At 46.3% G+C, this 25,551-nt stretch overlaps 1 long non-coding RNA gene across 1 annotated transcript; it reads left to right on the top strand.

Moving 5' to 3' along the window:
• Nucleotides 1-640: 640 nt before the first annotated feature.
• Nucleotides 641-25,257, top strand: LOC137541954 (uncharacterized). The gene is made up of 3 exons (XR_011025313.1): nt 641-787; nt 1,171-1,214; nt 25,207-25,257. It is a non-coding gene; the product is annotated as an uncharacterized lncRNA (long non-coding RNA).
• Nucleotides 25,258-25,551: the final 294 nt, after the last annotated feature.

Below are 25,551 nucleotides of genomic sequence, written 5' to 3'. Positions count from 1 at the left end.
GCGATCGCGCAGCTAGTAACCCGCTGTCGCTTCCGAACGGCCGGCGGGTTACAGCACGAGGGAGGTGGAGCCTGTCGCCAGCGGCTGATCGCGTCACGAATGACGCAATCACCGCATAACCACGCCCGCCACCGCCGATGGGCGTACTGCGGTCGTTTGGGCCTAGCCCTTGCCGCCGCCCATCGGCTGGGGGCGGTCCTCAAGTGGTTAAACTGACATGATAACTGTATGGGTAATAAAAAGTAGGAAAAACATTTTATTAAATATTTGCTTTTGTGCACAAGTAATATTGTCGGTTTACAAATTAAAAGTTCCCATAGTACAGTTTATCTGCTCTGAAAGCTGCCATTGCAGTGCATTGCTGCTGTGGAAAAATCCAAAGTTCTATACTATTCCAAATAGTCCAAGCTGTTCTAAAGCATCCTAAATACCCTGATTAATTGGGAACAGCTGTTTTAATCACTTCAACAGGTGAAAAACAGCAGCTTTCTGCAGTTGGTTTGTGGACAGTCATGGCTACGACAAAGGAGCTCAGTGAAGACCTGCTGCTATGCATTGTGGCTGCTCACAGGTCAGGATGGGCTACAAGGTAATTTCTAAATGTTTTCCAGTTCCAGTGGCTACAGTGCAAAGTATTATTAAAAATACAAGATGTTCTGCATTGTGGAAAATCTCACAGGACGTGGTTGGAAGCCAAAAGTGACACCTGTGCTGACAGGGATAGTGAGAGAGGTGATCAAGAAAGAATCCAAGGATCACCACCAAGGCCATCCTGGCTTTACACCAGGTAACGAGTTAGTTTGTAAATGTAAAATGTATTATACATGCATTCATATTCTAAGATGATTTTTACTTACATTAATAATAGGAGCCACAAGCAAGGAGTGAAATGTGCTGGTTAATGCCAATCAAAAGCAATTTCTGACCTGTCCTTATCCTGCCTTCCATTAGATCTATCCTCTGACTATAGATGGCCCCACACATTACAATGTAACATTCCATTTTCCTATTTCTTTGATTAAAAAAAACAGTCCATTATATAGAGTGCATTGAATCCTTTTTTTTTCCCTATCGATTGCAACATTTTATCAAATGTCCCATTTAAAAAAAAATATATAAATCATCTGTGGTGAAAAATTCTGATCATTTTGTAAATGTCTTGATTTATAGACCCAAGCAATGGGGAGAAAATTGAACATGCATGCGATACATTGGTAAGATATATTTTTAAAGTTAAAATCTATTGGAAAAATAATTTGTAGTTCTTGAATGGTATCCTATGTGGCCACCTTATAAAAACCCCGTGAGTTCCACTTGCAGGACCCCGGCATGCAGTCCTTGCTGTATTCAGTCCCCAGCAGCTTACAGCGCCTTGCATAAGTGATGCGATGTGTTGCAATGCACAATATCATCACAACGCAATGAAATTATATTACTATGGGGCTATCACACGGTGCAGCAGGTTCAGCTGGGATAACATGCTGCTTGCAGTGCATTCACAGGATAATGCTTGCCTACAGTGGCAGTGAGGAATGCTTTCATTGTACTGGAAGCCACACTGTATGGTGGTAACGTACCCATAAGGCATGATGCGACTTTTGGCTACGATGCATTGTAATTGCATAAGATGGCATGACCACATGCTGTGCATAGTGTGCAAGGAGCCTACTTGTCTGCCGCTCTCAGAATGATGATCTCTGCTCCTCTGCACTTGCATCGGCCCCAACAGCATACATTTGAAATGGCCATGGCCAAATTTCAGCACAGGGTGAAGCCGAAAGACAGTTCACCCTGCTGGAGGCAAACTCCTGGGTGGCGCTAATGCTGTTCCCCCTCCCAATTGTCGTAACTTTGGGAACATGTAATTGGCGCACCCGCTTGTCAGCGCCTGAATCGCTTTTTTTTTTTTTCTAATCTGAGTTCTGATTATCGCCGATGCGCAAATTAGTCACCGTGCCGATATAGCCGTAATTCTCATTACGCCTTTGGCGCCACACCAAGCGTTGCACCAAAATAAGCTGATTCGCCACAACAGTCTAGTAAGCTGTTGTCACCTGCGGGTACCCCTGTATAGCCTCCGTGTATATAATCGCTATTCGCAGGCTACCAGTGCCCTGCACCCACCACTCCACTGCTGCCCACCAGGACTGGTATGTGCACCTTTCTTTGTGTCATCACACAGGCTCATGTATTTGCAATACATTACTATATGCATACACCAGATATTTGCAGTACCGAATTTTTCCTTATTGTCTCTTCCCATTACTGAATCTGAAGTCTGTTGGTCAGAGCATGCAAATTATGGGTTCTATATGAGCCAATTTAGCCTGGTGGATACCCCTCCATTTGTTCAGCATTGCCAGTGCCTTGTCTCACCTGGCACCTGCACATTTTTCTTTTTTTTCTTTTTTTGTGCAAGGGGGGGGGGGTTAATTTGGTTTGAAGATATTGTGTCCATGACTGAGGGCTGATCGTTTAGGGAGCGATTCAAACCGCTAGCAATTGCCCTAAACGCTCAGCTGATAATGGATGGGCCAAATTCCACTGGAGCAACTGCGATAACCAAATCGCAAAACGCAGGACATGCAGCATTTTTCGCGTTTAGCGTTAGCGATGAGGATTAGCGTTTCTGCAATGTAATATATATAAATGCTGCAGTAATCGCTCATCAAAACCTACACAGAGCGATTTTGCTAGCGTTTGGAAGTTACTGCACACTGTAACAAAATTAAAATCAATTGAAATCACCAATCAGAATTAAAATGCTAATCGCTACCCAACCGCTGGCAAATTGAATACACTTTTTAAAATCGCTCCAGAAAACGCTCATGAAATCGCTTGCAAACCGCTCATACAAAACGCTAGCGAGTGCGATTAGCGATAGCGTTTTGTAGTGGGTTCCAGGCCTTATGATGTTTGTAGGGGATTAGAAGTGAAGGAGCGGGCGGGAACTTGGAAAAGGGCTTGCGAGCCACAACTAGCGTTTTTAAAGGTCGATACACAAAGAAAATGTGATGATGATGGGTTCTCTACGGTAGAGTCTGTTTTCTGAGAATCTGTTGACCTCACCCACCCCTAGGGGGCCTCACTGATTTGTGTAAGCAGCATATGATGGCTGTGTAATAACATGGAACATGAGGTCATCTCTCCCCAAAGAATACATGATCACACTGTATCAGCTCAGCTGGAAAGTATGTCAGAGCAAGCAGTGACCATCTGTATGAAGACGCGCTGTGCACAAACGCAGCATGCACTGATCAGTAACAGTCACTTCCTCATTTACTGTGAACTTGTCACAGTGACAGCAGAGGTGTTGGAGCTTGCAGTTACACTGACCACATAGGGGGACACATGGCTGTCCCTGTGACCCCCTATATGGTCAGTGTTATAATTGCTGTTCCCATGTCATCTGCCTGTGTTCCCCCTATGTGGTCAGTACAATGATCGGTTGTTCCTCCTACGTGGTCAGTGTATTGTAGTAAATGCATTTTTGTGAACTCCTCGGCCATCATAGTAATCTTGGCTGCATTATTACTGACGGTATCAGTAGGGACAATCCAGGGGTTGCCACCATTCCCTCTGAATCTGCACAATGTATGCACTCTTTTGCATACGGTATGCTGGACAGCAATGCTAGTTGTCCTTCCATATGTATATGAAATACGTGTGTACTAAAGTAGAGGGTTGCTAATCAATGCAGAGAGACTGTTTGTTTTGCAAGCAGAGATCAGCACACACTTCTGCTAGTTAAGGCCCAGTGCACACCGAGTGGAACCGCCGGCCGCATTAGCCTGTTAATCCGCTTGGCTAATGTATTTGAATGGGCTGGTGCACACCGGCAGTTTGAGGTTTTTAGCAAACTGCAAACTTGCCTCCTGCTGCACGTTTGTGGTTTGCTAAAAACCTCAAACCGCCGGTGTGCACCAGCCCATTCAAATAAAATAGCCAAGCGGATTAACAGGCGGATGCGGCCGGCGGATCACATCCAAATCCGCTCGGTGTGTACTGCGCCAAATATCTGAATCCCGCACCCAGCGTTTTGTGGATCTGCTAGCGGTTTTGGTGTGCACTGGGCCTAACGGTCAGTATAGAAACAGGGCATCATCTCATACTATACATACTGGAAATTACATACCTGTATTTTAAAAGTTAGTAACCTCCCCATTTAGTGGCACATAATCTCAAGCTACTCTCAGCCACTTCACAGAGTGCATTTAACAATTCATGTCCCTAACTGACCATTGACTGTCCATGACCTAATATTAGTTTTATATCCCGGATGGTCACTGAGATGCAAATAATTTTGAGTTGATGGAGCATTATGCAAATGTATGCAGCTTGAACATAAACCTATTAAATCCTGTTGAGGTAAAATTTGATTGATCCATTTTCAAGCTGCATAAATTTGCATACAAAAATTTGCATAGTCCTGCATCAACTTGAAATTATTTGCATCTAATGGACCATTCCTAATCCCAACCAGGGATGGGTTTACAAGTAGTTTACTACTCGAATTCGTAACTCAAATGAAGTCTAATGACTTCACGTGTGACTGCGGGATGGGGGGTGGTTAATTTACCCAGAAGCCTTCGGGATGTCTGCATTCCATTATGCGTCATTGGCGTTGCATGACTCACTACCGTGCTTCCTCGGAAGGAGGAAGTACGGAAGTGAGTGGTGGAAAGCGACTTTCATTACGCCAATGACGCGTAATGAAACGCAGTCATCCCTAAAGACTTATGTGTAAGTTGACTGCCCCTCATCCCGCAGTCACACCTGAAGTCATTAGACTTCATTTAACCCCTTCCTCTCCGCCTAACGCTGATAGGCGTCGGGAAGGTGGCAGCCCCAGGGCCGCGTAATGCCGAGAGGCTTCATGAGCAGTGGGCGGAGATTAGCGGGGATGCATGCCCGCTTGAGTGACAGAACTCCACTACTTCATCAGCCTACCATCAGCGATCGCCACTAGCAGACAGAAGCAAAACCACCATTTATTTACATTGTACAGCGCTGCGATCTACTGCAGCGCTGTACCGGGGATAGCAATGCCTCTCGGCCGTCCCCTGGAGAGGCTCCGATCGCGATCCCCTCTCATAGGCTGATGGCTATAAGAGTGGATCGCCCTGCTTGGCTGATGAGGGGAAGGAGGGAGGGGGGAATACAAATAATAAAAAATGGCAATATGATTCGAGTCCCCCAACAGAAATCTGTGTTGGTGGGCAGAAAAGCGTGGGGGAGGATGGTTGGGATTCTTGCATGTGCTAAGTTGTACGGCTCTGCAGCAAGCTATCAAAGCTGCAGAGCACTTAACCACTTAATGACAACCAGACTTATAAAAACGTCCTGCTAGAGTCTCTAAATGGTTTTTATAAGTCAAGCAGTGCTGCTGCCGCTGTACACGTGAGGTTAGTGAGAAGAAAAAAAAACATAGAAAAAATACACCTTTATTGTACACCACTTTGTATTGATCTTTCACGTGGAATTCCAATAAAATTGATTCAAGTTTGTGGCAGTAATGTGACAAAATGTGGAAAACTTCAAGGGGGGCCCAATACTTTTGCAAACCACTCTATATGCCTTAATTTTAAGTGTTATCTCGCTAATACTCTAAATGTGAAAATTTGGATGTGTACTCAATCACTCAACAATGGCTGAACGGATTTGAATGAAATTTGGCACACACAGTAAAATACCAGGAATAACATATAGGATACTTTTTATCCCTATAACCAAAAAGTGGGCGGAGACAAATACAAATTTCACTGGGAAAATGTAAAATTCAGCCATTCTTACCCTGTTAATGGTAGGGTTCTCAAACTTTGCATAGTTGGTCGCTGGGTGACTGGGATTACTGTTCAGAAAAGTGGGAAGAGCCTATAAAAGCCAATCAAAATTCACCTATTGATTTTGAAAGGGATTATTTAATTGCTGCCATTCTTGCACTGGTAATGGCACAGGCCTCAAACCTGGTACAGTTGGTCATTGGGTGACTGGGGTTCAAATTCAGAAAAGGGGGTGGAGCCACAATCAGCCAGTCAGATTTGTTTCATTTCAATGCAAATTATTGATGCCAAGGAGCGCAAAGCTCACAAACTTGATCATTGAGTAATTGCATGTTAGGGTTAGGAAAAGCGGGCGGAGCCAAAACCAGCCAAATACATACCCGGGCAACGCCGGGCCATCAACTAGTTAACAAATAAATCTGATGATAGATAGGACCATTGTGGTTTGAATGATAAAATAATTTTTTTTTCTTATCAATTTCTTGTGATATGCATGATTTGGGGTGTGGCTGGGCATGGCTAGAGGTGTGGAAGGGGTGTGCCTTAGAGTGTCCCTCTTAACTCGAAAAGCTGGAAGGTATGCATGTGTGTAGTTCAGCCGCAGAAAAGGATTAAGATGGAATGGGGAAGCGAACGAGTTAGGAAGCAAACTTTTTGATCCGGAAAAGAATAAATAAAATGTATTTAAATATATATATATATACATATAAAAAGCGAACGCAATCGCTACACAAAGCTGCTTTGTGAGCGTTTGCGGTTTTCCTATACCTTCCATTGAGGCAAAATCGCCTCAAAAATGGCCCATGCAGCCCTTTGCTGAGCAGAACGCGGACAGAAAGCTCCAATCTGAACTACACCATAGAGAAGCATGGTGTAGCCACTTTCAGGGCGTTTTAGAAAAAACATCTGCGCTTAAATTTGGCCAAAAAATGCTCTAGTGTGAACGAGCCCTTAACGATGATAGCTTGTGGCAAGCAGGTGAATGGACATACGTAAGGCCTCTTCCATGGATTGTTGAGCTGTGTGCTCAGCAAGCGGTTACCAGGCAGCAGTGAACAGCAGCTACCAGGCAGCAGTGCCAGTGAGTAGTTACCAGGCAGCAACAAGAAGTTACCAGGCAGCAGTGAGTAGTTGTGAGGCATACAGTCAAAAGTGGCGCCGGGGAAAAAATGGCGCACGGTTGCGATCGATAATGCATCTAAAACGCTATTTAGCGTTTTAATGTTATTTTGCTTAAAACTTACTTTTTTCAGTGCCTGCCTTAGTTTACACCATGCCCCTTCAGCGCTGGAAATCTATGCCCCCGTCCCCGCGCGGCAGTGGCAATTAAAACCACAGCGCGAGCCGTCACCTGTTCATCCAGAGCACTTTGTGTCCTCCATCCCGTGGCTTCTTCTTGCTTGTATTGTCGCTGGCTTCCTCTTACTGTGGCACAGTAAGAGGAAGCCAGCGATCATACAAAGCAGGAAGAAGCCACGGGACGGAGGACACAAAGTGCCCTGGATGAACAGGTGACGGCTCACGCTGTGGTTTTAATTGCCACTGCCGCGCGGGGACGGGGGCATAGATTTCCAGCGGGCAGCAAAACGGTAAATACCATTCACAGTCACGTTCTATGGCAGCCGTGGCCATGCGCCGAAAGGTTGCATTTGAAAACGGTAAATACCATTTACCGTTATTTCCTATGGTGCGCCGGAAAGTGACTTCAGCACTGTGCGCCATTTTTTCCTGTTCCGGTTGTGAGAGCTTGAAAGGCATTTCACTGCCCATCAACAGTCCATGGAAAAGAGACCTAAGGCTTGTACGAAGCATCAGCAGAAAATGGTCACAGTACAGACACTGACAGTTCCTTAAAAGCCAACCTGAGCAGATTAAGCAGTACAGCGGATTTGCTATTAGTTGCCATAAAGCTATGCTAAGCATTGCTGCCCTTGTAAGGGGCTCTCACCTCCCTTCACAGATATGCTTTGCACAAGCCTTACGTATGTCCATTCACCTGCTTACCACAAGCTATCATCGTCTGTTATGTGTGGACAATTGAGCCCACTAGCTTATTACAGGCTTGTCAATTGGACAATTTACATTGTATGTATGGGGATCCCAGTTGATGTATGTTTATAGATGTGGGCGTGGCACAGCCGGCTGCGCTTGATATTCCATCTGGTGTGCGCTTTCATGATTTTTTTTTTAATGGTTTTATACCTGGTTGTTAGTGTGCAGGGCCGATTTTTAATTAATTACCATATTTTACGGACTAGAAGACGCTCCTGACCATAAGACGCACCCAGGTTTAGAGGACAAAAAACAAGGGAAAACCTATATACTAAACCTGGTGCATCCATGGTGAAAGGGCATCTTGTGGAATATTCCCCCCTTTGTACCTCTTGTGTCTCCCTGTCCCCATTTGTCCACCTCTGTCCTCCTCTATATGCCTCTTTGTGTCCCCCTTGTGTCCTCTTCTGCATGGGCACAGCACAGGTAGTCCCCAACATTGCAGCAGGTTAAAGGCTCGTATTGGGAGGGCTTCACAAGCCCCCCCCCCCCCCCCCACCCACCTCTGGGGGAGAAAAAGTGATTCTTATAGTCCAGTAATTCTCCTTTTTATTACTGTATTTTTGAAGTGCAATTACCCTTGAGCTCCAGGAATTTTTTTTTTTACATACAACTGCATAGGTTTGCCCTGTGCATGATCCAGTTCTGTTCAGCCTTCCTTGTGAAAGAGGTCTAACACTGCTTACTTGTGTGCCTATTTCTCTCAGCCTGCCACATCTCTGTCTCTCGTGCATACATAACTATGACAGTAAGTGGCAGGCACAGAAGTTACAAGAGCAGAGAAAAACCTTCAGTCTTTCATACAAAACTAGCATCTGGGTTTGCACTGGAAAAATACCGGACTCCGACAGAACTTGCTTCCTAAATCTACCCCCCAGTGTTTTGGTTACATGTATGCATGTTTTGCACTGCTGTAGTTGGTGATTTACAAACAATCTTGTAAAAGAGAGATCACAATGTGTGTACCTATGCCCACATCCGCTCCCCCCCCCCCCCCCCGCATGCCCCCTTCCATGTCTCACTTCCCCATAACACACAGCCTTGTGCCTGCCCTGCAGACACCCTGTAAGCATTTCTCAAAAGCAGAACTGCAACTATTGCAGCTGTTTATTATTCGTGTATTTATTCAATGTTTTAAAGAGTTTTTAATAGAGGCATTACATAAAAGTATCCCTCCAAGTTATAGAATACGGGCAGCATGGTTGCGTAGTGGATGGCACTTTTGCCTTGCAGCGCTGGGTCCCAGGTTCAAATCCCATCCAGGTCACTATCTGCATGGAGTTGTATATTGTATGATCTCCCTGTGTCTGTGTGGGTTTCCTCCTGGCATTCTGGTTTTCTCCCATACCCCCAAAACCTACAGATAACTTAACTTTAAAGTAACCCTAGATTACGCTACATGCACAACACGATACATACATAGACATAGGACTATGGTAGAGATTAGATTGTGAGCCCCTCTGAGGGGCAGTTAAGTGACAAGACAATGTACTCTGTACAGGGCTGTGGAAGTGATCAGCCTATATACCGTATATACTCGAATACAAGTCAACCGTCTTAAAGAGGAACTTCAGCCTAAACAAACATACTGTCATTGATTTAGTTACATTAGTTATGTTAATTAAAATAGATAGGTAATACTAATCTCTTACCCACACTGTTTTAAAAGAACAGGCAAATGTTTGATTTCATGAGGGCAGCCATCTTTTTGGTTGAAAGGAGGTGACAGGGAGCATGAGACACAGTTCCAACTGTCCTGTGTGCTGCCCCTCCCAGTTGCTAGGCAACGTGAATAACATAGGAAATCCCATCATGCTTTGCACAGCATCAGGAAAAAAAAGCCCGGGCAGTTTTCTTTGATGGGTGGAGCTTAGCTAAAAATGTAGCTAAAAATGAGGCTTGGGGGAGAAAAACAAAGTTCTGATGCTGTGAAACTGTTAAAGAAACACCAAGCCTTTTCAGTTCTGCTGAGTAGATTTTTAGCCCGGAGGTTCATTTTAAAGCAGTTTAAAACCCGGACATAATATTCAGTAAAAACATGTTTTCCTATTTTTTTATATGCCATACGGTTATCATATTTGCATTTATGCATAAGTATTAATATTCATGTATAAGTTATAGCTTCCCAAAAGTACAGTTTTTTGCTTTGTGAGCTGACTTTGCATTTTATTAATAACTGCTTTTATTCATTCATTCAGGCAGACAAGCTTTGACTCTCTCTCTGTGTCCTCCAGCTCCTGCTCAGTCAGAGAATGTGTCACACTCCACACTTGATACATTTAAGTAAACACAAGATAACATTGTTTAACTTTCGGATGCGGCAGGGAAGCTGGCAGGGAAGCTTCTAAAGCCTGTGTTTAACCCTTTGAATGATGTTCTAGTAAAAAAAAAAATGCTGGTTGTATGTAATATGCTGTGAATAATCTATTAGAGCAAAGAAGAAATTCTGGGCTATATTCCGCTTTAAGCTTGAATTTTTTTATTGACTCAAGTATAATTCTACCCAGCAAAGTTAATGGCTGCACTTGGGGCCAGGAGGGATTAATGACTGAACTGCATACAGTATTGCAGCCAATACCTCCTCCAGGCCCCCAAGTGCTGCAATTATTCACTCCCTTTTATGCAGCCTATTATTTTCCCCCTGCACCTTTCGTTGTTAATTGTTGAGGCCAGGACTTTCAGACCACTTGGGTAAATTGCTGGTAATGGGAATGTCACTAATAGTACACACATTACTCAGTGTGCTCAGTGTTGCCCATGACTTGTGTATAAGTTGACTCCTATACTTTTATGAAGTGAATCAGACATACATTTCTAGACTTATACTCGAGTATATACAGTAAATAATAATAATGTTGCACTTAATTTTCAAACACATTTCGTCCCTAACTTAGGGCCCTTTTCCACTATCAGCATTTTGCAATTAGATTCTGTTTGCAGCAGTAGGGATGATCAGAAGAGGCGATTCCGATATCGCGGTAATTCTGCCTTCCGCTATAACGTAATTCCACTACTGCTACATTCCGTCGGATTCCCGTGGTATTCCGCGGAATTCCACATTCCGGCAGAACAATTTCCACAATGTTAAAGGGAACCTAATGGATGTTTCCTTTTATACAAATACCAGTTCCCTGGCAGTCCTGCTGATAACTTTGGCTTTAGTGGTGGCTGAATCACAATCCTGATTACAATTTTTGTTTGGAGCAGCAGGAGTTGTTGTAGGCCATGGGACCTAGAGGTGGTTTCACGGCAGTCATCACAATTTTTGTTTGGAGCAGCAGGAGAAGTTGTAGGCCTAAAGTATAGGGCTAGGATAGAATATAAGGTCGGACAGCTGCAAAAGCTGCATTTTTTATTATCTTAAAAAGCAAAAATATGCAATGATAGTGATAGGCAGCAGAGTTTGAGAGGGAGACCATTTGAGGCTTGAAAAACAGCAACATTTTTTGTCTGTCTAATCTTTATCACGAGTCAGTGATCCATAACTCGTTCATTTTAATGAACATTAGTGTGTCCACATTGTCTGTGGACAGACGGGTCCATTGGTCGGTGATCACCCCACCTGCAGCACTAAATACTCGTTCAGAAAGAACACTGGTGGCGGGGCATGCAAGAACCTCCAATGTATACTGAGCGAGTTCAGGCCAGGTATCCAGTTGTTTTGTCCAATATTCCATGGGGTCATCATTACTCTCCATATTGTCTGGAGCACTGGCCAATACCAAGTAATTATTCACCATACGGGCAAGCCGCTGGCGGTGACTACTTTGCCCGCTGGTGGTGCTGCTGCTGCAAGGAGTATCTGGCATTGGCTGATAAAATTCCTTCAACATACTCAGCAGTTTCACAGATTAGCTATTGGTGCTGCTGCTGGGAGTGGGACCATCAAACCTTTGCTGAGTATGATGAGGCTTGGTAGCTTGGGCCCAGGATACAGGTTCAGGAAACGCATCTTCTACCCAACGATGAAGGGCATCCCGGATGTGGCTCATCCTGGCGTCTGCTTGGGAAGGGTGTATGAACTGCCGCATTTTCACCTTGCATCGGGGATCTAAGATGGTGGCCACCCACATGTTGAGCCTTGATTTTAAAGTTTTAATCTGGGGGTCGTTACAGAGGCACTGGAGCATATGCGTATCCATAGGGAAGAGCTGTCTGCCATTAATCACCTCTTCCTGGCTGTCAGAACTATTTTCATGCTCCAGCTCCACATCAGAATCTTCTTCCCACCCCCGGACAATGGGCTCTTCCGCTTCCACAAGCTCTGCCTCCTCATCCAGGACTTGAGCATGCTCACTCACTCCCCCACTTGACTGACCACTGTTCAGTAGGACTTCCTCTCCCTATCCGAGCACTTTGTCAAGAGCCTTGTCCAGCATGAAGACAATAGGGAGCACTTCTGATACGCTGCAGTGCTCCTCACTGACCAATTTTGTTGCCTGCTCAAACGGCTCCAAGACTTTACACACCTGTCCAATCAGCTGCCACTGGTCCCCAGTAATGTAGTCCAGTGGCCCTGTTCTGGAGGAAGATGTCTGAGACAGGTATAGCCTGACCACCCATTCGCTGCTCCCACAACCTCTCCAGCATGTGGAGGGTGGAGTTCCACCGCATCGGACAATCAGAAATAAGCCTGTGCTGCGGCAGGCTATGGCAGCGCTGCAGCAGTTTCAAGGCCGCGGTGGCGGTTGCTGAGCGACGGATGTGGGCTGACGCCTTTCGTGCTGAGGCCACAGCATCCTTCAACCCATCAAAAGTGCGTAAGAACTTCTGGACTACAAGGTTGAAGACGTGGGCCCAGCAAGGTGAGTGAGTGTAGCCACCTTCAGAAATAGTGGCCAGCATGTTGGCACCATTATCAGACACCACTGCACCTGTCTCGGTTTTCGGGGGAAAAGCCACTGCCGAATCTGATCCTGTAAGGCTGCAAGGATTACAGATCCGGTTAGCCTGTTCTCGTCCATGGATTCAAGTTTCAGCACTGCTTGGCATCGATGGTGCTGCAGACCAGTGTAGGAGCGGGACCACTTGCTGGGAAACTCAGCAACAGCGGACTGGCCTTGGACAGAACAGGTAGCAGAGGGAAGTAGAACAGGCCTCCCCTTCATTAGAGATGGCCCAAACTGTTCGCCGGGGAACGGTTCCCGGCGAACTTCCGGGGGTTCGTGATCGCGGAGAACCACAAACTTTTGAATTTATTTCAGCTGCGGATGCGGGTCGGGTAGCGAGTTGCGGGTGCAGGTAGGGTTGCAGGTAGCGGTCTGCGGGTGCGGGTCGCGGGTAGTGAGGAGGGAAAGATGTGCTAGAAGGAGAGGCAGCTGGGACAGTGGCAGGGAGGAGGGGCCAGAACCCCCCTCCCTCACCTGGGTCTCCTCCAGCTCTCTCCCCCTCCAGAATAGCGGCGGCGCTGCAGGCGGGCAGAGGATTACTCACCTTCTAACTTCCGCGTTCCAAGCGCTGGAATGCAGCATCCCCATTGAAGTTCGGTTCGCCCCCATAATGCACCATTGGGTCAACTTTGAACCTCTATATCACAGTCAGCAGGCACATTGTAGCCAATCAGGCTACACTCCCTCCTGGAGCCACTCCCTCCCTAATAAAAGTCAGGCATCGCCGGCCATTTTACTCACTCGTGTGCCTGCAGTAAATCGAGAATGGACTGCTGCTGCAGACTTTCATAGGGAAAGATTAATTAGGCTCTTGTAGGCGTCTTAGCTTGCTCCTTGCTGATTCTTATTGCTAAAATAGCACCCCACAACAGCTCTTTTGAGAGCTAATCTTGTTCTTGTGATCTCTTTTTTTTATTTTTTTCTGTGTGTGTGTGTCCCACTAACACTTGTGTTGCATAGACGGCCGTGATAATGCATACTGTGTGTGTGCCACTGCCAGACCCAGCACATTCAGTGACTACCTGTGTGTGTGTGTGACAGGTGCACATTGTAATACCCATTACTACATATTAGAGTTCTGCGCGGTTCCACTTTTTCATACCCGCACCCGACCCGCTTTCTGGTAAATTTGATACCCGCAACCCGACCCGCACCCACAGAACCTCTACCCGCACCCGACCCGCAGGCCCGCTACCCGCTTTTTTTACATTTTCTTCTAAAGTGAACATTTGCATAGTTGCCCCCAGTGTAGCCAGCCTAGTTGCCCCCAGTGTAGCCAGCCTAGTTGCCCCCAGTGTAGCCAGCCTAGTTGCCCCCAGTGTAACCAGCCTAGTTGCTAAAGGAGAGGCAGTTGGGACAGCGGCAGGGAGGGGGGCCAGAACCCCCCTCCCTCACCTGGGTCCCCTCCTTCAGCTCTCTCCCCCTCTAGAATAGCGGCGGCAAGGCGGGCAGGTGGAGGATTACTCCTAACTTCCGCGTTCCTAGCGCTGGAATGCAGCGTCCCCTCGTCACAGGTCTCCGCCTTCAATGCTGCCCACTGTGCTTCCGCCAATCAGGTAGCACAGTGGGCGGCATTGAAGGCAGAGATCTGTGACAATGGGGATGCTGCATTCCAGCGCTTGGAACGCGGAAGTTAGAAGGTGAGTAATCCTCCGCCCACCTGCAGCGCCGCCGCTATTCTGGAGGGGGAGAGAGCTGAAGGAGGGGACCCAGGTGAGGGAGGGGGGTTCTGGCCCCTCCTCCCTGCCACTGTCCCAGCTGCCTCTCCTTCTAGCACTTCTTTCCCTCCTCACTACCCGCGACCCGCACCCGCAGACCGCTACCTGCAACCCTACCTGCATCCGCAACTCGCTACCCGACCCGCATCCGCAGCTGAAATCAATTCGGGTACCCGAACCCGACCCGCATTTAGGATTACCCGCGGGTACCCGACACGCTGTAGTCCTCTACTGCATATACCTACCTACCTGTTGTTCACAGTGCACCCACCCACCTACCTACGTGAGTTGAGCGCATGCAGTGTCACTGTGCCTGTCTGCTACCTGTCTGTGTGGGACAGGTGCACATTATAATACCCATTACTGCATATACCTACTTACCTGTTGTTCACAGTGCACCCACCCACCTACCTACGTGAGTTGAGCACACACAGTGTCACTGTGCCTGTTCGGTACCTGTCTTTGTGTGACAGGTGCACATTGTAATACCCATTACTGCATATACCTACCTGTTGTGTTCAGTGCACCCACCTACCTACGTGAGTGCACGCAGTGTGATATACCACTCCGTGCATACCTGTTAACTGCACCTGTGTGACTGCACATTGTATTAGTCAAGTAAGTGCATACCTTTCACTTCATCCCTCCCCCCCCCCCGATATGGATACAACGGACAAAACAGGCAGAGGTAGAGGCAGACCCAGAGGAAGGCCACCCGGCAGGTCTGTGCGAGGTCGTGCTGATGTGATTTTGTGCGGCCCTGGCCCAAAGTACAGTGCTCAGAAGAAGGCACGTCCCATCAACTCCCAAGATTGTCAGGATGCGGTTGACTATTTAACCTCCCTGGCGGTAAATTAAATCCGCCAGGGAGGCAGCGCAGCACTTTTTATTTATTTATTTATTTTTTTAAATCATGTAGCTAGCCTAGCGCTAGCTACATGATAGCCGCTGAGCAGCGGCATCCCCCCACCCCCTCTGATCACCTCCGGTGATCAGGCCCATCAGGATATCCTGCTCTGAATGGGATTTTCTTTAGGGCTTCCCCCGTCGCCATGGCGGTGGGCGCGATGATGTCATCGACGGTGTGACGTCAGAGGGAGTCCCGATCCACCCCTCAGCGCTGCCTGGCACTGATTGGCCAGGCAGCGCCCGGGGGGCACCCTCTAACGTGGCGGGTAACGGCGGAGCGGCGGCGATCGTAGGTAGCATGCAGCTAGCAAAGTGCTAGCGGCGTGTATAAAAAAGTTATGCAAATCGGCCCAGCGGGGCCTGAGAAATCCTCCGCAGCGGCTTACCCCGTGTCCAGCACGGGGTTACCGATAAGGAGGTTAACACAGAACACCTCATCTTCCGCAGCCACCAGCGCTACTACAAGCACCACATCCATTGCATTTGACACTTCGCAGGAGTTAATTGGTGGGGAATTAACTGATTCACAGCCATTATTGTTACAACAAGATGAAGGCGCTAAGCAAGTTACACCACCTCATATGTCTGAGTTAGGCAGCGACACTATGGACGTAATGTGTGAGGAGGAGGAGGAGGATGAAGTACCTGCTATTGGTGCAGTTTTGGAGGCAAGCGAAGCTGGGCAGGATGATTATGATGATACGGATCCCACATGGGTTTCTAATAGACAAGATGACAAAGGGGACAGTTCAGAAGGGGACACAATATGTTTGGATCTGGCGCACAGATCATTCACTTCATTAGTAAACCTCACCAATGTGAGGGAAGGCAGGACCAATACTAATCGATCAACAAAAATACTTGAGGACCGCCACTCATCTACCAATGCTTACTTTATTTATCACTCAGTCAAGATCACAACAGTATCCCTCTAATATCCCCCCACCTATTAAAACCTCCCAAAAACCACGCTGGAAGAACAAGGAGCGCTCCTGGTCACACCCATACTCATACACCCACATTCATCCAACAAGGATTGATCAATCCGATTCCTAGATGAACTGAGGCTTTAATAGGTGGGGTGATATTAGAGGGATACTGTTGTGATCTTGACTGAGTGATAAATAAAGTAAGCATTGGTAGATGAGTGGCGGTCCTCAAGTATTTTTGCAGTTCAGAAGGGGAGTCAGAGAGAAGTAGGAGGAGACTAGTTCCTGAAAGAAGCAGGGAGAGCTCGTCATCAGAAACAGCTGGTGGCAGTGTCTGGCACCCTGTATCACCACCTATGTACAGCCAGCCAACATGCTCTTCAACGTCAGCTAGGAGTGGCAGGAAATTGCTGCTGCTCTCGCTCCATTGTTTTGGGGCCAAAAAGTTTATTGGGGAAGGGGTATGAGCGACAGAACCAAAGTAAAATAAATCCACCTAACTTGAACTAAAAAACAGATAAGAAAATAAGGGGGTGAAATAAAGAAAATAAATCCTAAAGAAAACAAAAAACAAAAACAAAACAAAAAAAATGAACTTAGAAAACAACTTGCACTACACTCAACTAATCAATAACCTAACTCTCTCATTCTGTCAAACACTAATGCTACGTACACACATGCGACAACGATCGTTCGTTGAGGACGACGAACGAACTTTTAATTGATGAAAGAACGACCTAAGTAAAGTTAGTTTTAAAAGGTGTGTAACGATCTGATCGTTAGAACGAACGTTACATCACGTAAAGCAACTATTGCGCCTGCGCATAAAAATGAGAAGTTTCATGGAGAAATTGTGATATGCGCATGTCAAGCCTAGTACGAACGACCGTTTCCAACGATGTACTACTTTTGCAAACGATCGTCGTTGGTTAAAATCCGCCGAGACAGAACTTTTTTGGAGCAATTTGGCTCGTTCGTCGTTTGCCTTAATAGTCGTTGGTTCGTTTTTTGTAACGTTCGTCGTTGGTAAAGATCGGGGAACGATCGTTACAAACGACTATAGTCGCATGTGTGTACGCACCTTTAGCCTGCGGCCTGGCTGGCTTTCTCTAACCCTCTCCACACAGCAACTACTAGTACAATACACTACAATCTATCACTCAAACTAACAAATTACTGTCACTCTCTCACAAATACACCTAGCTACTACTCCTAATGGCTCACGCTCAGGATGCATACACACATCAGACCATAGTCTTTGGAAAATGAAAGATCACAGACCAATTTTACCCCCTTCCATGTAGTATGAGAGCCATACTGTACACAGTCTTTTCTATGGAGCTGAACTCCCCATCAGATAGAAATCTTTGCAAGATGCTGCACACAAAGATGCTGTAGACATTCAAAAGATCTGTTCTTGCCAAAGGTCTGTTCCTGCAAAAGATCCGTTCCTGCAAAATGCATTCACAGTCTATGATATCTGCAGATCATCATACACACCTTGTTTAACGGACATTCATCTGCAGATCACATCCAGCAGGATGGATTTTCAGATCTGCAGATGATTGTCTGATCTGCAGTTGAATGTCAGTTAAACAAGGTGTGTATGGTGATCTTCAGATCTCCTAGACTATGAATGCAATTTGCAGGAACGGATCTTTGGCAGGAACAGATCTTTTGCAGATACTGATCTTTTGTGTCTGTACAGCATCTGTGTGTGCAGCATCTTGCAAAGATTTTTTTCTGATGGGGAGTTCAGCTCCATAGAAAAGATTGTGAAGTTATGGCTCTCATACTACATGGAAGGGGGTAAAATTGGTCTGCGATCTTTCATTTTCAAAAGACTATGGTCTGATGTGTGTATGTGGCCTTTCTGGATTACGTTCTGATTTCAGTAATTTCAGAAACCATTGTATGTCTTATTGTGAAGTTAGGCCTAAGGGCTCGTTTCCACTGTTGCGACGCGATTTCGCCGGCATTCCGACGCTTGTAAAAACGCATGCGGATGCGTTTCCGCATGCGTTTTTACCCGCGATTTCGCGTGCGATTTCGCATGGCAGGGTGCCATGCGAAATTAACCATGACACTGCCAGGGCAAAATAACATTGAAAAAGGTGCGAAATCGCGGGTAAAAACGCATGTAACAAACGCATGCGTTTTTACTATTAAATACATTAGCGGCGATTCGCACGGATTCCCGACGCAGGCGAATTCTGTGGGTCCCGTCGTGCAGATTTGGCCCGCCGCCAAATCGCTCCCGCACGCCGCACATGTGGAAACAGCCCCGGCCACTTCAGTGTAACAAGCGAATCCGCATCTCGTCGCCGCATGCGGATTCGCTATGGTGGAAACGAGCCCTAAATCTTCAGGTACTGAGGCACAAAGGATCAATCTCATCAAAACTTTGCTACAAGGTGATTCACAAACCTGGGCCTATGGTCTGGATTCCGGTCATGAGGCTCTCACCCCTGTAGAAAGTTTCTTTAATGAGATGGCTACTATTTATGCAGATCCAGACATTTCTGCCATTGCAGCTCGTAAGTTAAGCGATCTGCGGCAGGGACGTCACACAGCCGAAGAATATGCTGCGGAGTTCAGAAAGTGGTCAGTTTCTGTTAAGTGGGGTGGGGTAGCACTCCTAGACCAGTTCTTCTGATTTTGTTAACGATGCGTTAATTAGCCACCCAGAACTGAAAACTTTAGGGGAGGCCATTTCTTTGGCAATTTGTGCAGACAGACGGATCAGACACCATCGGCAGGGAAAGGCATATTTAACTGCTGTTAATCCTTGTAAAACTGTCAGCTCTTCGGCCACGTCCGTCGAAGAGCCTATGCAGCTGGGTTTTTCAAAACTCTCTCCAGAAGAAAACAGGAAGGTCTATGTATGTATTGTGGGGGTAAGGGTCATTTTGCGCAGTCTTGTTCTGAAAAGAGAGTGCCGGAAAACTCCAGCGCCTAGGTGAGGTTGGGGAACTTCACTTGGGCGAGCAGTCTCTTCCCCTAAAAATAAAGAAAGTATTACTTCCAGCTACTTTATATTGGAATGAGAAACCTTTTCATTCTCAGGCCTTCATTGACTCTGGGGCAGCTGGAAATGTCATTGATTCCGAAACTGCTGCTGATTTAAGTATTGCGGCTATGCCTTTACAAAACAAGCTGTATGTCACCGCCATCGATGACACACCTTTACAGATCAAACATCCTATTTCAATCACTCCTGAGATTACATTGCAGGTGAGGGCTATACATATTGAAAAAATCCAGTTTTATATACTTAAAATGCCCTCTACTCCGATAGTATTGGGTTTGCCTTGGTTACAGTTCCATAATCCTTGCATTGACTGGTCCTCAGGACAATTGATTAGCTGGTCACCTCAGTGTCAGGGAATCTGTTTGAGGAATATACCACTGCTAGCTGTGGGAGTGGAACAGATCCAAATACCATCCCCATATCGAGAATTGTCTGATTTTTTTCATCCCAGTCAGCGGACAAATTACCTCCACACAGACCATAGGACTGCCCAATTGACTTACTGCCTGGTACCATGCCCCCGCGAGGTCACCTTTATAACCTGACTGGTCCCGAGAAAATTTCTATGAAAGTGTACATAAAGGAGAATCTGGAGAAAGGGTTTATTCGACCTTCTACTTCTCCAGCCGGAGCCGGATTCTTCTTTGTGGAGAAAAAAGATGGGGGTTTACGTCCCTGTATCGATTATAGGGGACTTAATAAGATCACCATAAAAAAATCAACACCCCCTACCACTTACTGATGATCTTTTTTTCTCAAGTGTCAGGTGCTAGAATTTTTTCTAAACTGGATTTGAGGGGTGCTTACAATCTGATTAGGATATGTCAAGGGGATGAGTGGAAGACAGCATTCAACACTCAAGACGTGCATTATAAATATCTTGTGATGCCTGTCGGTCTTTGCAATGCACCGGCTGTCTTCCAAGATTTTGTTAATGACATGTTCAGAAATGTGTTAGGAAAATTTGTGGTGATCTATTTAGATGACATTTTGATCTATTCAAGTAACCTGTCGGAACACAGTCAGCATGTAAAATTTGTTTTACAAATACTGAGGGAGAACTCTTTATTTGCTATGTTGGAGAAATGTCTGAGGTCACCCAGGTACCTTTTTTAGGGTATATAATTTCAGATACTGGGTTATTCATGGACCAGAAAAAACTCTCAGCATTTTTAGACTGGCCACAACCCAAGGGACTCAAGGCTATTCAGAGATTTTTAGGCTTCGCTAATTACTACCGCAAGTTCATCAGAAACTTCTCCACCATGGTTGCCCCTATTACTGATCTGACTAAGAAAGATGCAGATCCTGTGCATTGGTCACCTCAGGCTTGTAAAGCATTCTCTGATCTGAAATCTGAATTTTGTTCTGCTCCCATTCTTACACATCCTGATGTGGGGTTACCATTTTTTGTTGAGGTAGATGCCTCTGAGGTTGGAGTGGGAGCAGTTGTCACAATGCTCTGGTCGGCCTGAATGCTTGCACCCTTGTGCATTTAAAAAAAAAAAAAAATTAATCAGCTGAGCGTAACTACGACATAGGCAACAGGGAGTTACCAGCGGTAAAAATGGACTTTGAAGAATGGAGGCACTGGTTGGAGGGGGCACTACATCCTGTTGCAGTCTATACAGATCATAAGAACTTACAATATATTGAGGGAGCTAAGAGACTTAACCCAAGACAGGCCCGCTGGGCCATGTTCTTTTCCCGGTTCAATTTTATCATTACATATAAACCTGGGCCCAAAAATGTAAAAGCTGATGCCTTGTCCTTGTGCTTTGAAGTTGAAACTTCTCCCTCTGTAACCCCTGAAATCATTCTTCCTGCACGTTGTATCTTGGCAGCACTGAACACTCAGGAATTTCCTGACCTGAGTGTTTCATTTCAACCTTTTCAGCAAGATAGTCAACATTGGGAGGTTTCTCTGACGGACTATGTACCTCTTCATCTCCGCCTTCAGACACTTCAACTCTTCCATGAATCCAAATTAGCCGGTCACCCAGCTCAGACAAAGATATTGGAACTCTTGTCTTGTCACATTTGGTAGCCTTCATTAAGCAAAGATTGTAAAGCTTTTGTGGCCGCTTGTGCCACTTGTGCCAGAAACAAGGTCTCTTGGGCTGCCTTCGAGGTCATCTGATGCCTTTACCCATTCTATCTAAACCATGGACCCACTTATCCATGGATTTTATAGTGGATTTGCCCCATCTGGTGGTAAAAGGGTGATCTGGGTAATCATTGACCGTTTTAGTAAAATGGCGCACTTTGTACCCCTGTCTGGATTACCTTCTGCTAAAGAGTTAGCAAAATTATTTATCATTCATGTATTCCAGTTGCATGGAATACCAGAGAATGTGGTGTCTGATCGGGGGGTTCAGTTTGTCTCCCGTTTTTGTCGTGCTTTCAGTGCCCTTTTGGGTTTCACTTTGTCCTGTTCATCAGGTTTTCACCCAGAGACCAATGGACAAACTGAAAGAACCAACCAAACATTAGAGCAATATCTTCGGTGTTTTGTCTCTGACTGTCAAGAGTCATGGTTGGAGTTTTTGCAGAATTTGCTTTTAATAATCTTCCTAGTACCTCCACAAAAATGTCTCCATTCATGATTGTCTCTGGCCAGAACCCTCGGTTCACTTGCTTCTCTAAGTCACCTTCTCCTTTTCCAGAATTGGAGGAGTGGAATTCTCACTTTCAGAAAATCTGGGCCCAGGTTCAACAAAATTTACAGGATTCTGTGAACCGTCAGAAATTATATGCTGACACTAAACGTTTACCTGAATTCAAATTTACTCCTGAAGATCTTGTTTTGGTCTCTACTCATAATATTCCCCTGCGCCAACACTCTGCTTAGTTAGGACCAAGATTTATTGGTCCGTATCCCAATCAAGAGAAAATAAATAATGTTGTTTATCGGGTAATGTTGCCCCCATCTATTAAGGGAGTTAAGTCGTTTCACTCCTAAAACCGGCAGCTAACATACTCACCTCTGTTAGATCCACCTCCTCCCATTGAAATTGATGGGGAAACTGAGTATGAAGTCAAAAGAATTCTCGATTCTCGAAAGATCCGTAATTCCTTACAATATTTGGTAGACTGGGAGGGATATGGTCCTGAGGAGAGATGCTGGGTCCCTGCTCATCAAGTCAATGCAGATCAGTTGGTGCAAGAATTTAATTTAGAAAATCCTGATAGACCGCGTAGTGAGTGTCTGGAGACCACTCCTCAGAGGGGGGTTTAATGTAACAAACTCACCTGATGACAGCGGGTCCTGCGATGTCCATCATGGCATCTCCTGTGGGACTCACCAGAGCCGGGACAAGGTCCTCCAGCACCCGAGGCTGAGACACCAAAGTGCGCCCCTCCATCCCTCCCACCCGCGCTGTCACATACTGATTGCTATTAGACTAAAAGGTGCCCCAGGGCCCCCAAACTCCCCAACACCTTAATCTCTAGTTATCTGGCTTGCAGTCACTGCTATGCATCCCCTTTTCTTATTTCTTTCTGCTTCAAACACAATAGGGGAGTGATAGCTGAGTTAGGTGTGCGCCCCCTCCTACACTGCGCCCTGAGGCTGGAGCCTCTCTCGCCTCTGCCTCGGCCCTGGGACTCGCTCATCCGTGCGGGCTGCTGCGCCGTCCTCAGCTGTCGGCATCCCCAGTGTCCCTCTGGGGGAAGTAGGTCCGCTCGTGTGCGCCGATCTGACAGAAGCACACGCGCGAGTCAGAGCGGCCTTTATAGGCCAAGGAGGCGGATCTAGGTGATGTCACCAGCTGACGTCACCCGAGGGAGTGAATGGGAGAATCACTGTCTAGGTATATAAGGCCTGGAGCTTCAGTTGCTCACTGGCCTTGATATTAATCAGTTCGCTGGTTCTTGGCCTAGCTAGCTACTCTTGAGCTACATTTATATATTGTGTAGACGCATATATGTACTCTAGTTAGACAGTCGTTCTTGTGTTCTTATTCATAGCTGTAATTTGTATTTATTCATAATATCCTCCTGATATTATTGAAATACCATCTCATTCTATATTTGTGTACCGACCTCTTGCCTGATCTTGACCTTGCTCTAGTCTACTCCTTCTGTACGATTGTCATCTGATTTACGTTACCGACTCGGCCTGTCCCTGATTTTGCTACTGTTTAATCCTTGCAATACGACTGACATCTGATACACGTGTACAGGGCCGGATTACCGACCAGGCAACAAAAGCAGTCGCTTGGGGCCCCCCCATTCAGAGTCAAAGGGGCCCCATCAGCACATAAACCAGCCCTCGCCATCCTGTCAGCGGTGGTTGGATGGTATAATGGTAAAAGTGACTCTGAGCAGTGCAGTAACTATGGAAAGATGCATATCATTTTAAAGCTCTCTCTTTCTCCTCTTTCCAATGATATATAAACCGCCACCCTATGCCTTTTAGTTTTCGCTATTTTCGCGATCGAAATCGCGCCCACAGGACGACTTTTCTCCAAAGTCGGCAGCTCGATTCAGCACAATGCAATGAAATATAAGGAACCCAGGGGGATATAATTACAAACATCATGCTGGTAGGTGTGAGGATGTAATTAATTAGTTGTGGGTATGCTTAAAGGCATACCCACAGGCACTGCTCGGAGTCCCTTTAAGAGCTCTGCCTCTGACACAGGAGACCAGGGTTCGAATCTCGGCTCTGCCTGTTCATTAAGCCAGCACCTATTCAGTAGGAGACCTTAGGCAAATCTCTCCAACACTGCTACTGCCTATAGGGCGCGTCCTAGTGGCTGCAAATCTGGCGCTTTGAGTCCACCAGGAGAAAAGCGCAATATAAATGTTATTAGTCTTGTCAAATGATGCCGTGCGCTGCTGATTGTCTACTGTGCGCTCTGCCGCTGCCCACTCTGCCCTCCCTTCCCACAGAGAACCACAGCTGCAGCAAGAATGATAGCAGCAGATGGCAAACGCTCACTCACCTATCCATGATCCAAGCGATAGAGATCCCGTCATCTGGAACCCATCTGTCTCTTCTACAGTGCAGCCGCTCGCTCTGAACTTCCTGATTCTCAGATCAGACAGGAAGTAGGAAGTAGTATTAGTAGTAGTAACAGAGCGGCAGCACTCTAGAGGAGACAGATGGGCTCTGGCTGACGGGACCTCTATTGCTTGGATCGCAATAGGTGAATGTGAGTCATCTGGTGCTGTCATTCTCCCCCGCTGCGGCTGACTTCTCTGCTGGACTATCGTATTCACTGGGATGGAGGCTGCATGGTGGCTGTCTAGTTTGGGAGGAAATCGGTTGTTCGGTGGTGGGGGTGGTTATGTAATTCTGTCTGGGGAACGGCTTCCGGTTTGGCGGTGTCCAGAGCTTTCTGCTATTGCCAGGCTGGAGATGCAGGGGGAAAGTGCTGCTGCTGTAATATCTGGCGCCCTCTTCACAGGGGTGCCCCAGCCCCTGAGTGCAAATGTCCCAGCCATTCATCTCTCACTCTGCATTTTGCTGCTGCTATTCCCTGCATTGTGCACCCACAGAGGAAAGCGGGCTGTTGCCCATAGCAACCAGTAGCTCGGCTGCCCCGGTGTGTGCGGCATGTTGCTGTGCAGCTGCATCTTCTGATTGTATTACGACATGATGGGGGGCCCAAATCAGTTACTTTGCTTAGGGCCCCGTTTAGCCTTAATCCAGCTCTGCACGTGTATGACCCTGCTCGAACTGATTACGATTTAGCATTACGACTTTGTACCTCAACATTATTTACTTGTGCACAAGTACTGACTGGTCTAGACCTTGTATTACTGTTATTCTATATTATCTGTGTCTGATCTCGTCACACACCAGCGTGATATGTGTACAATAAAGCAGCTTCTGATTTTAATCAGCATATGGAAAAGTTATTTTACTTATTTACATTTAATTTACAGGGTCAAAGGGATCCCTGTTTGACACACAGCTTTTAGGAAACACCCATAAGTGCCATTTCTGAATAAAATGAATTGTATGTTTGTCTGAAAAGGTGAGTTTTGATGGTATACTTAATGGTTTTAAGCGTTGTACAGTGTCAGGAGTGATGGATGTATTTTGGAAGAGAATTCCAGAGCGGGAGAAGCTTGTGAGAAGTCTTGTATGCTTCAATGCGAGGAAGTGATTCTAGAGAAGGTCAGAAAAAGGTAGTATGGAGAGTGGAGTCTAGGGTGGTATGTGAGACTAGTAAAACGATGTAAGGGGAAAGATTGGAGATCTTTGTGGATTTGAGTTCAATTGAGGTA

This window comes from Hyperolius riggenbachi, chromosome 12 (genome assembly GCF_040937935.1).
Source record: "Hyperolius riggenbachi isolate aHypRig1 chromosome 12, aHypRig1.pri, whole genome shotgun sequence".
Classification (NCBI taxonomy): Eukaryota; Metazoa; Chordata; class Amphibia; order Anura; family Hyperoliidae; genus Hyperolius; species Hyperolius riggenbachi.
Note: the sequence above shows the minus strand (reverse complement) of the source record. Positions and strands in the feature narration are given on the sequence as shown.